The following is a 12,022-nucleotide window of genomic DNA, read 5'->3' on the forward strand; positions in this document are numbered from 1 at the left end:
AAAAATACTGTATTCTTACAATAAGGTAAGCTAGAAAAAATGTTATAAAGAAAATCAGAAGGTAGAGAAAATACATTTACCAGTACTGCAATGTATTTATTAATATCTATAAGTTTACATTGCCTGTTTACAAGATGAATTATCTGTCAGTACCTACATCAATACTGTCTTACATGATACAAAACACTGTAGCTGTTATGGGTATTACTAACACTAGACATCGAAAACAAAGTGAAAAATAAATTTATATTTATTGACATGTATAATTGATAATGAAGAATAACATTGGCAATGAAGAAGCAGCAGTAAGATTGTGTTATGGTAGCCTAGTGTAATTGATATGATTGCGTCAGGGTAGCCTAGCCTATACACTAAGGAATGAATCATTATAAAATTTTTATGGCTTACAATATTACACTCATATTCATAGTACAGCACTGGAAACTTGTCACATTTTTAAAAAACACACTGACCTGTGATGATAGCCTGATAACGCAGTTTCTCCAAGGGGAGAGGCATACTGTACAGTAATGTAATTCTTTGAAAGCAAAGTTAAAACACTAAGAAAACGAATGCATTATTAATTTTATATTAAATATCATTCACCTTATGCCTATGTAAAGATAGACTAGTATCTACATATATTTCATTCATTCATGACAAAACTAACTTTTTAATTTTTTGATACTTCTAGGCTATACGGGTCATCTGAGAGTTTTTTCAAATTGTTGCAAATCCCTTCCAAATTTTCCAATACATTAACTGAAAAAAATCCAAGTATAAATGGACCCATGCAGTGCAAGCCTGTGTTGTTCAAGGATCAACTGTTATTTAAAGGCAAATGAAGATACTGTAGTGGGAATGATCTGTAATTCAAAACTTTCCTAAAGTGATAGTATGCCAGTCTTGAAACTGAGACTCAGTCTATATGGGACCAAAGCTTGAGTTGCTGTTGTTTAATTTCGTCAACAATCCAGATAGTCTTTCTAGATATAAAACTTAAGAAGCATATATGTGATTTACAGCTTTCACCAATGTTTTCACAATGCTATCATCTAGATACAATTGCAATCTGATCTGAGCAGTAAAAATATTGCATTGACTTAAGCATTTTTGTGCCACCTTTGTTTAGAGTTGGCCACATTTTTGAAATAATCTGGTTGTTTCCATGTGTATATTTTCTATTCCTCTATTTGCTAAATTCTCTACTTTCAGCTATGCATAAACCCATATTTATACAATCATGTTTTAAAAGTGAAATTTACAATAGCCAAGACATGGAAACAACCTAAATGTCCATGGAGAAACATTAGACAAAGAAGTTTGTCCAAACTTTGGGTAAAGAAGATGTGGTACACACACACACACACACACACACACACACACACACAATGGAATATTACTCAGCCATAAAAAAGAATAATGCAATTTGCAGCAACACGGATGGACCTAGAGATTATCATATGAAGCAAAGTAAGTCAGAAAGAGAAAGACAAATGCCATATGATATCACTTATATGTGGAATCTAAAATATGACACAAATGAATATATCTACCAGACAGAACCAAGACTCACAAATATAGAGTACAGACCTGTGGTTGCCAAGGGGAAGTGGGGGTTGGGAGAGGGAAGGACTGGGAGTTTGGGATTAGTAGATGCAAACTATTTTATATAGGATGGATAAACAACAAGGTTCTACTGTACAGCACAGGGAACTATATTCAATATCCTGTGATAAACCATAACAGAAAAGAATGTGAAAAAGAATATATATATGTATAACGGAATCACTTTGCTATACAGAAGAAAGTTAACACAACATTGTAAATCAAGTGTACTTCAATAAAATTTAAAAAAATATAAAAGTGAAATTTAGTTGTATATATAGTTTTCTGCCTGACTGATTTATTTAAGTTTTATGTGGTGTCAGATGGTTGGTAGTTTTAACCACAGTTGACCCTTGAACAATACGGGTTTGAATTGCGTGGTCCCACTGATACATGGAGTTTTTTCAGTAGTAGACTCTACAGTACCACGTTGATCCATTATGGTTGGATACAATGATGTTGAACCATTGATACAAAAGAATCATGCACAAGGAGGGCCAACTAACCCCTACGTTGTTCAAGGGTCAACTGTGTATGTTTTCTTATTTTAACACAAGGCAACTTGGGTTACAATCTGAAATGAGGAAAAGCTTTCCTTCACCATGATCCTGAGCCCCCTATCCTGAGAAGGAGCCAGCTACCCCCAGGGGACTATCCCCTGTGTTGTGGCTCCCCAACTCTTTCCTGGCCCTATAGGAACTTGCCTTCCCTTTGAAGGGAATTCATGTCATGTGTAGTCAGATTATCAGTGTCTCCAAGGGAAGAAGGACCATCCAGGAGAGCATCTTCCAAGGCATAGGCCCAAAGAGACCATGTGCTTTCCTATATCACAACTCCTACTGTACTGTATTGTCCATTCCCACAGTGGACTGGGACCTCATCATGGGTTGGGTCCATGATGTAGCTCTTATTGCATCTCTAGCATCAGTACAGGGTCAAGATGAAAGGGGCTTAATAAGTATTAAATGAATGAATGTACGATCTCTAATGTTAATTTCAAAAAGAAATCTTTGTCCTCCTCAAAATCCCTTCATGAAGGTCCTCTCATATTTCATGTTCTGCATCTCCCCCTTATTGTCACTCCAGCATGAATGCATGGCAGAGTCCATATCACTATCTCACGCATGGCCCACTTTGGTTGTTTTCCTGGCCCAGGGAAAGAACATGTCAGAAACGTGAAGAAATATTTCCTATTTTGCCCTATTTGTTTCCTATTTCTCTTGGATAGGAAATAGAGACTGCACGTGAATCTCCATGACAGCCAAAAAATTGTGAAGGAAACAAGTTGATATACCTGATTATGGGCCCTCATGTCTTAATCTTCTACAGAGTATTACCCTTTTGTTTTCTCTTTGATTTGACTTCTGTTTCTTATCATATAGAGCTGGGGTTGGCAAAATATGGCCTCTGGTCAAATCTGACATAGTGTCTGTTTTTGTCAATAAAGTTTTATTGGCACCCAGCCAGTCCCATTTGTTTTCTTCTACAGTAGAAAAGTTGAGTAGTTGTGATAGTGACCCTATATGCTCACATGACCTAAAATATTTATTATCTTGCCTTTTAGACAAAAAGTGTGCCAATCTCCAATATATGGCAAATACAGTGTTAAAATACTTGATTTTTTACTTCTTTGACCTTTTTCAAGGAAGGCTTCACATCAAAGTGCAATGCTGAATTTTTTTAAGGTTTTTTTCTTTTAATTTTTATTGAAGTACATTTGATTTACAATATTGTGTTAGTTGCAGGTATACAGAAAAGTGATTCAGTTATACATATATCCACTCTTTTTTAGATTCTTTTCCTCTATAGGTCATTATAGAGTATCAATTTATTTTTATACAATTTTTAGAAGTTAATTTCCATTTACGGTTATTATAAAATACTGGCTATATTTCCCATGTTGTACAACACATCCTCTCTTACACCCAATAGTTCATGCCTCCCACTCCCCCACCCCTATATTGCCCCTGCACTGGTAATCACTAGTTTGTTCTCTATATCTGCGAGTCTGTTTCTATTATGTTATATTCACTAGTTTATCGTAGTTTTTAGATTCCATGTATAAGCGATATCATACAGTATTTATCTTTCTCTGACTTATTTCACTTAACGTAATGCCCTCCAAGTCCATCCATGTTGCTGCAAATGGCAAAACTTTGTTCTTTTTTATGGCTGAGTAGTATTCCAAAGTATAATGCTTATTGATTGGAGGCACAGGCTGCCCATGATCAGATCCACTTCTTGTAATCTGTATAACCTCATACAAACATCATGGGGATGTTTGCTCAGACCTCGTCCAGGAGAACATGCTACAGGGAACTAGTTGGCTGACAGCCTCCAGATGCCTTTGGATCCAGCATCATGCTGGTGCCAAGGCCACCCTTCCCTTGGGGGTTGCTCCCAGCAAGGAACTGTACATGGCAGGGCTAACGGTGCTGCCCATTCCTTCCGGACCCAGGAATCTTCCAGTGAGCATTGGCCTGGCTGAAGCTATGTCAGGACTGTGCTGTCGTTTGAGCTCTTCTGACTCAATCCTTCCTTCCCTCTCCTCCTTTCACAGCATCCAACCTGCATTGTGGTCTGAAGATTCTCCATGCCTACTCCTGCCCCCTTATTTTTATTTCTCACAGCTATTTCCTCAATAAATCTCTTGCACATCTAACCTGTCTTCTCGGAGGACCTAAACTGAAACATTTTTTAACCCCTCTGAGCTTTAATTCCCTCACTGATAAAAGAAGGCTAGAAATGACAACTACATCACAAAGTTTTTTTAAGGATTAAGTAAATAATGTAGGCAACATTTTGGGCACAGCTGTGGTGCAGTTGTTAGCACCCAGCCATATATACCCTCTATTGCCAAGGCCTCTGGGATGGCCACTGGCCAGTTCCTGCCTGTCAGCCCCATCCTTGCTTCTTCTTCACCATGTGGTGACTACTCTCTGAACCCCGTGGGCATGGACAATCTTTCCTCTCTTCTAAGATCCTTTCAAAATTAACAATGGGTCTTTTCAGTGAATGCACCCTGACAGAACAGACATGCATGAAATATTTTCTGACCTATATGGCAGGCACATCCATTAACCTCCTCTCAAATCATTATGTGTCTAAACAAACAATGATTAGGAATTTAAAGGTACTTCTCCTCCCACTCACCACTAATATACAAGGTTCTCCTGCAAAGGAACCTTCACACATGGAGATCCAGAAGCTAAATGGCACCTGGTGTGTTTGAGGAAGAGCCTTCCTGCTCCTGGAGTACATACATATAATATATTATATGGTATATATAATATATAGTATGTATAACATATAATAATATAGTATAATTATACTATAAAGTATAATTTGTATAAAGTATATAATATAGTATAATAGTATAAGTACAGAATAATATAATACATTATTATATATTGCATATACTCTATATAATATATATTTATATATAAATGGTACCTGGTATGTTTGATGAAGTACACTGATGCTCAAGGAGTATATCTATATATATAATATGTAATATATAATATTAATTATATAATATTAGTTATATTAGTATTAATTAATATGGTATATTGATATATTACATATTAATAAATAACCATGAGATAATAACCATGAGAGTATATTTTATATATAAATACATATAATGTTTGTTTTTCAATGTTTTGTTAAGCAATAGAAGTAACAAAATGGTGGGTGAAGTAACGTAGGACCAAAAATTCAGTTCTGTCCTGGAACTCCTAATAGTAACTTAGATGACATACTTCCTGATACGCAACAGAAACCCTCCTGAGCCCACCAAGAATGTCCTCAAGCTTGGAGCTTCAAAGCTGTAAAGCCCCGGCACCCCTTTACAGTTAATCACAGCAAAAACTGCTTGAAGGCTGGTTGAATATCCCAGGCCAGTGGAGGGACAGTGTGCCTCTCTCACAGACACTGTGCCTCTCTCACAGACAGTGCTCATCCAGTCTGAGGCTGCAGAAGCAGCCCTGCCCCAGGGGTCTGCTCTCCCCCTCTTTCCTTCCCTCATGCCCAGGGTGGAGGGATTGGATTGTGCTTTGCTGTCCTACACTTTGCCTAAGGTGATTCCACAATCAATTTGAGGCAATAGCTTTGCTGAAAGTTCACCAAAAGTTTGAAGAAGAGTGAATTAGGGGTTCAAACAAGTCCCCAAAATGTCCTTCATGACATTTTTTACAGACTTACTTATGTCACTTACTGGCAAATGTTATAGCCAGGCTTAAAGGATAGAACAGACATATATACTATATATACTGGGCTATTACAATGAAATGTATACTATGTTGCTAGTTGGCCTGCAAGCAAAAATGGAAATGGTTTGAATTAAGAATTTGTGTCTCTCTTCAACAGATCAATAACTAATGGTGGACAAGCTTTCCTCCTTGGTAAGGTGATTCACTGGGCATTGGTTTGTCAAAACTGCTTAGAGCAGTTTGTTTAGAATTCAGAAGTTCTTTAAAGCCTTTAATTCGAAACATTGTCCAGCTTCATCTCCCCCTGCCTTCCTCAGCCTTCATAAGCCGCTGGGTCTCAGCTGGCTGAAAAGCCTTCACATACACTCTTGACCATTCTCACTCCATCACCTCACCTCTCATCCCCGTGCCCACCGTGAGCTCCAGAAGCACTAGTGTTCTGGAAACACCCAGCACCATTTAGCCTCTGAGTCTCCACATGTGAGGCTTCCTCTGCTGGAGGACCCCCTTCTCCCCCCATTCCTTTCTACTCTTATCCCCACGCCCCTCCCCACCCACCTCCAGCCACGTTTGCGGTATAACGTCTTATTTCCTTGTCCTTCCCGACTTCATTCAGTTATCACTTCCCTGGAGCAGTTTCATCAGACCCTTCTAGCAAGAATCCGAGACCTCGTGTGGTCAGCAAACTATAGTCAGTCCTACTCAACACCTGTTTTTGTAAAGAAAGCTTTATTAGAACACAGCTATCACCATTGGTTTGTGTGTTGCTTATTTCTGCTTTCCGGCTACAGTGGCAGAGCTGAGTAGGTAAGACAGAGACCATATGGTTAGTAAAGCTGAAATATTTACTCTCTGGCCCTTTACCGATAATGTTTGCCACCTGTGTGTGTGGCCCATACCTTTCAGAAGCTGGGTGTCTGAGTTTGGAAAGCTTATATGCAAAAATACAAATCTGTATTGGAGATCAAGAGATGAAGATTTGGGTTATTAATATTTTTACTTTGTAGCTTTTTTAAATGAAAAAGAAAATTACTACTTTAAAAGTATGGATTTCTAAGAAATTAATTGACAATTAATATTTTAGGGAAGTATCTGTTGTATAGAACCACCTACATACTAATTAAAGAAGACACAGTTGCTAGCTTTTATTTCTACAGGCGACTCTGTCTTTTCTAAGTTGGGGATATCTGGGGACATTTTAAAAGTTATTTGAATATACATTTTTATTGTGGTAAAATACAGATAATGTAATATATAATTTACCATTTTAACCATTTTTAAATGTATAGTTCAGTGACTAAGTACTTTCACATATTTGTGACACCATCACCACCATCCATCTTCAGAACTTTCTTCATCTTTAAAACAGAAACTCTACCCATTAAACAATAACCCCTCATTGCCCCATTGCCCAGCCCCTGGCAACCACCATTCTACTTTCTGTGTCTATGAATTTGACTACTTTAGATACTTCATATAAGTAGAATCATATAGTATTTGTCCTTTTATGACTAACTTATTTCACTTAGCATAATGTTCTCAAGTTTCATCCATGCTATAGCATGTGTCAGAACGTCCTTCCTTTTAAGGCCGAATATTCCATTGCACGTATATAATACATTTTAAAACTTCATTTGTCCCTTGATGAATATTTGGCTTGCTTACAATTTTGGCTATTGTGAATAATGCTGCTAAGAACATGGGCATACAAATGTTTATTTGAGTCTGTTCTTTCAATTCTTTTGAGTATATACCCAGAAGTAGAATTGCTGGATCATAGAGTAATTCTATTTTTAATTTTTTTGAGAAACACACATACTGTTCTCTATAGTGGCTGCACCATTTTACATTTCCACCAGCTGTGCACAAGGATTTCAATTTCTCCATATCATTGCCAACACTTAATTTCTGTTCCTTTGATAATAGCAATCCGTCCTAGTAGTTATGAAGTGGTATGTCATTGCATTTCCCTAACGATTAGTGATGCTGAGCATCTTTTCATGTGTTTATTGGCCATTTGTATATCTTCTTTGGGGAAATGTTTATTCAAGTCCTTTCCCATTTTTTAGTCGATCTGTTTTTTGTTGTTATTGCTGAGATGTATGAGTTCTTTATATATTCTGGATAATAGCCCTTTATTAGATATATGATTTGCAAATATTTTCTCCTGTTCCTCAGGTTGCCTTTTCACTCTACTGATAGTTTTCTTTGATGCACAGAAGCTTTTAATTTTGATGTAATCTAATTTACCTATATTTTTCTTTTGTTGCCTGCGCTTTTGGTGTCTTATCCAATAAATCACTGCCAAATCCAACGTCCTGAGGCTTTTCCTCTATGTTTTCTTCTAGGATTATTATAGTTTTAACTCTTACATTTAGTTCTTTGATCCAGTGTGAGCTAATTTTTGTATATGGTATAAGGCAAGAGTCCAGCTTCATTCTTTTATGTGTGGATATCCAGTTTTCCCTGCACAATTTTTGAAGAAGACTGTCCTTTCTTCATTGAATAGTCTGGAGACACTTGTCAAAATCATTTGACCATACATGTGAGGGTTTATTTCTGGGCTCTCTGTTCAATTCCACTGGTCCATATTTCTGCCTTTATGGCAGTACCACACTGCTTTCCTTACTGTAGCTTGTAGTGAGTTTTGAAATCAGGAAATGTAAGACCTAAATTTTGGTTCTTCTTTTCAAGATTGTTTTGGCTATTTAACATCTCTTGAAATTCCATATGAACTTCAGGATGGATTTTTCTAAAATGTCATTAGGTCAAATGTACTTTTCTGAGAGAACATCTATTGCATGAACCAAAAGCTTCCCTCTTCTTCCCACTGTGTGACTTGAGCATTTTCTTTTCTTCTACCCCTTTTCTGCCCAACCAGAGCAAAGACATTTTTATTTGCCTACAGTGTATTTCACTGTCTAAATTAGAGTGGTAGACACCAGAGATAAGGTTGGCATCACTTTCCTTGGGCAGGTACTTCTCTGTTGGGTTGACATCACTCTTTGGAGATGATGATGTCAATAATCTGCAGAGAGACCAGAGACCTCAGGCACCCCACACCTCTGTGTGCTGCTCAATGGATCACAAGAAACTCCCACTCATGGCTAATGTAAACACGGTCATATAGCTAACAGTGCTTGTGTGTAGCTGGCAGAAATGCAGCTGGAAAACATAAAGATTCAGCCTCTCTCTGCCAACTGGATTTTAATGACCAAACCACAGGGGTTTGGACTATTTAAGTAAAATAGGACAAATGGAAGAAAAATCCAATATTCCTACAAAAAAAAAAAAACCCAAGTGATTTGTAATCTGCAAGACTATAAAACCAATGTTATACTTGAGAGGAAAAAAGTGGAAACATTTCTTGGATATGCACAGCAGACACTATTTGGAGTTTCAGTATTTGACCCAATAAACTGTATTATTAAAAATTTGCAGGCAGAAATCTCTTCCTTTTTCCTTTTGGAGGTTTGGTTTGGTTTTATTTTTTTAGCTGTCTTCCAAAAGGAATTCCAAAGTTTTTTGACAATTTTATCATTTCTGACTTAAGCCTGTTGCAAATCTCTTTGAAACAACTAGGCCCAAGGGTGGCTCGGGCAGCTGCCTGAATTCCACGCAAATGTAAAAAGTCTCTTCCATGTTAAGTGCTACACTTTGCCATAATAGAATCCAGATGCTTAAACCATTCAAAGATTACCTTTTACAGTGTGAACAGAAGCATGAATGTAAGTGTTATGCTAAAATATAGTTATATTCCAATTGTTACTAAGCTTTTTGAGTATAACTTCTGAAGGAGAGTTGAGGCAGAGAAGACTGGGGAAAAGGGAACTGAAAAAACCATGTGCCTGGGAATGTCTTATCAGGCAATCACTGGAGAGAGTCATAATTAGATTAAGCTGCTGCAGAGTGTACATAATTAACAGCAAAAGAGACCAGGAGACTCCTTTTGAGACTGGGATAATAACTCAGCAAGCAGGAACCAGGTTTCTTCTCTCATGTAATTCAAAGGGAATTCCCATTATGAGGTGAAACTGAGCCCCGCAACTCAATACTCTGTCAGCTACTGTAACTTATCTTTACTTTCCAATGGCGTGACGAGGGAGGGAGGTTTCCTATTGTTTCTCACATGTTGTACATGTCATGCAGGTAAGCTCTCAAAGTCTTGTGTCATATCATTTAATTGTCGATACGCTGGCACATCTCCTGGTTTCCTATCTACATTCAGTGATGTCTCTAAACACACCCCAAAGTGCACCAATACCCAACTATCATGTCAAAATAAGTGACTCACTTTTTCAGCCATCAGAATGCCTGATGGTTCAACCACAGAATAATCCATGGGACAGCCAATGTAAATGTTTACATGGCACCAACTGCTCAATTATTTTTGCCTTTAGGACAATGTTGGGGGCACTGCTTGAAAATTCTTAAGGATCAGTCTGTGAATGGTAGAGTTAATTGCTTTCCTAGAATAAAAAATGGGTAAGAATAATTTTTATCATTTTGTATTTCCAGGCATCATCAAAGGACACTAATTACACATCTACACTGTGTGAAATAGTTTGGGATGTCTCAGAATCAAAAGTTCATATTAGAAACCAAAGATGAAGATTCATACTAAAGGTCAAAAAATGGCCTTCTGAATTGAGAGGTTTCTGCTGAGATTCCAATTATGTCACTTGAGGGGCTTAGTTCCCTTATTTGGAAAATAAGGAAATTGGACAAGATTTCTAATGTCTCTTCTGCTTCTAATATTTAATGTTTCTGAAATCCTCAAATCAGGACATACCCTCTGCAGAGGAAGAGAAGTGTTTTTGTTCATTCATTTATTTGTTTTACTATAAATATGATAGCAAAGGTCCCTTGTCCCAGAATCTTTAAGCTCTACTTATCTCACCTGCTGGGTTGATTGACTTTTGGCCAGTAGAGTTGGCCTTTGAAATAAGACAGGTGTTATGTCTTCAGAAGATTTGATTGGAAATGCAATTGTGCATTTCCTGGGTCAGATCACACTAAGTCATTTTCTCCTACTAATATATTGACATGGAACTGGATCCCCAAAGGCTGGAAATGAAGAACCAGAGGTAGAGGTGTTCAAAGGGCAGGGATACTGGATGAGAGGGTCAAATAGTTGGCTTTAGACAGTGGGATGGGAGGAGCCTGGGAAAGTAGGAGTACATTAAAATCATTATTGTTATTATTGTTGAGATGTGCTTTGTGAATTTAATAGTAACCATCCAAAGAAACCAAAAATTACTGATAGAATGCTGTTCATTAGTCAATAACCTTGTTTAGTTCTCAGGAAAAGCAGTAGAATTTTACATCCCTGATGCTTCCAGGAGGGCAGTGCTTCCTTCAATGGGATTGTTTCTGTACTATCTGAGGAAGTCTGTTCTTTCCTAAGGGACACCAAAGACAAGTGCTTGATGGAAACCAAAACCTGGTAGGGAAGCAAAGAGGGTCTGTGACTCCTCCCTCTTTTTAGTGCCCTTCAATTGTGATTCCAGGTAATGCTTACCTCCAGTTCAGTACTGGAAGAAAGGAGCCTGTATTTCTTGGTCAATGTCTTTCTGCCCAGAACTGTTCTAGGTGTTTTGCAGTAAGTATTTACCATCTAGAGAAATTAAGTAACATGCCTAGGATGATACAGCCAGGAATTAACAGAATCAATAATCAACCTACTCACGTGTATGAAAGTGAAGGTTGTATGGGGAAGAATTATAGTCAATACTTCTCATTGCTAGAAGCCTGACAAAGAGACCTGGAAGTTAGAGTGGGCAACTGATTCAGTGCAACTGCACTTATTGGCCTTTATCAACTTTAAGTGTTTGTTTGGGAAAGTTAGCACAGGCTCCCTACATCAGTGCAGAAGTCCATCAGTTGAGGTAGTTATGTATGGAGAAGCCCGGGAGGATGGGTGTGAGAAATTGTTGCCTCCTTCAACTCTATACAGCTATGACATCTCTTCTCTAAAACACAGATCTGAGAGGCTGTTCACTTTCTTAGAAGTGTGGTGCCGGCTTTATACTCAAGACTTCAAAATCTGGCTCCAAACCAATTACCAAATTTCATCTCCAGCATTTCCTCTTCCTACGCTGCTTGGTGGTGCCTGATGAAGTTGGCATTCAATGCTTCCTTATGTGATAGGACAGAGTTTTAAATCTGTAGGAGTCCACAACCTTCCCGCAGAGAGGAGACTT

Source organism: Neophocaena asiaeorientalis, unplaced genomic scaffold (assembly GCF_003031525.2).
Source record: "Neophocaena asiaeorientalis asiaeorientalis breed wild unplaced genomic scaffold, Neophocaena_asiaeorientalis_V1.1 scaffold430, whole genome shotgun sequence".
In the NCBI taxonomy this organism is placed as follows: Eukaryota; Metazoa; Chordata; class Mammalia; order Artiodactyla; family Phocoenidae; genus Neophocaena; species Neophocaena asiaeorientalis.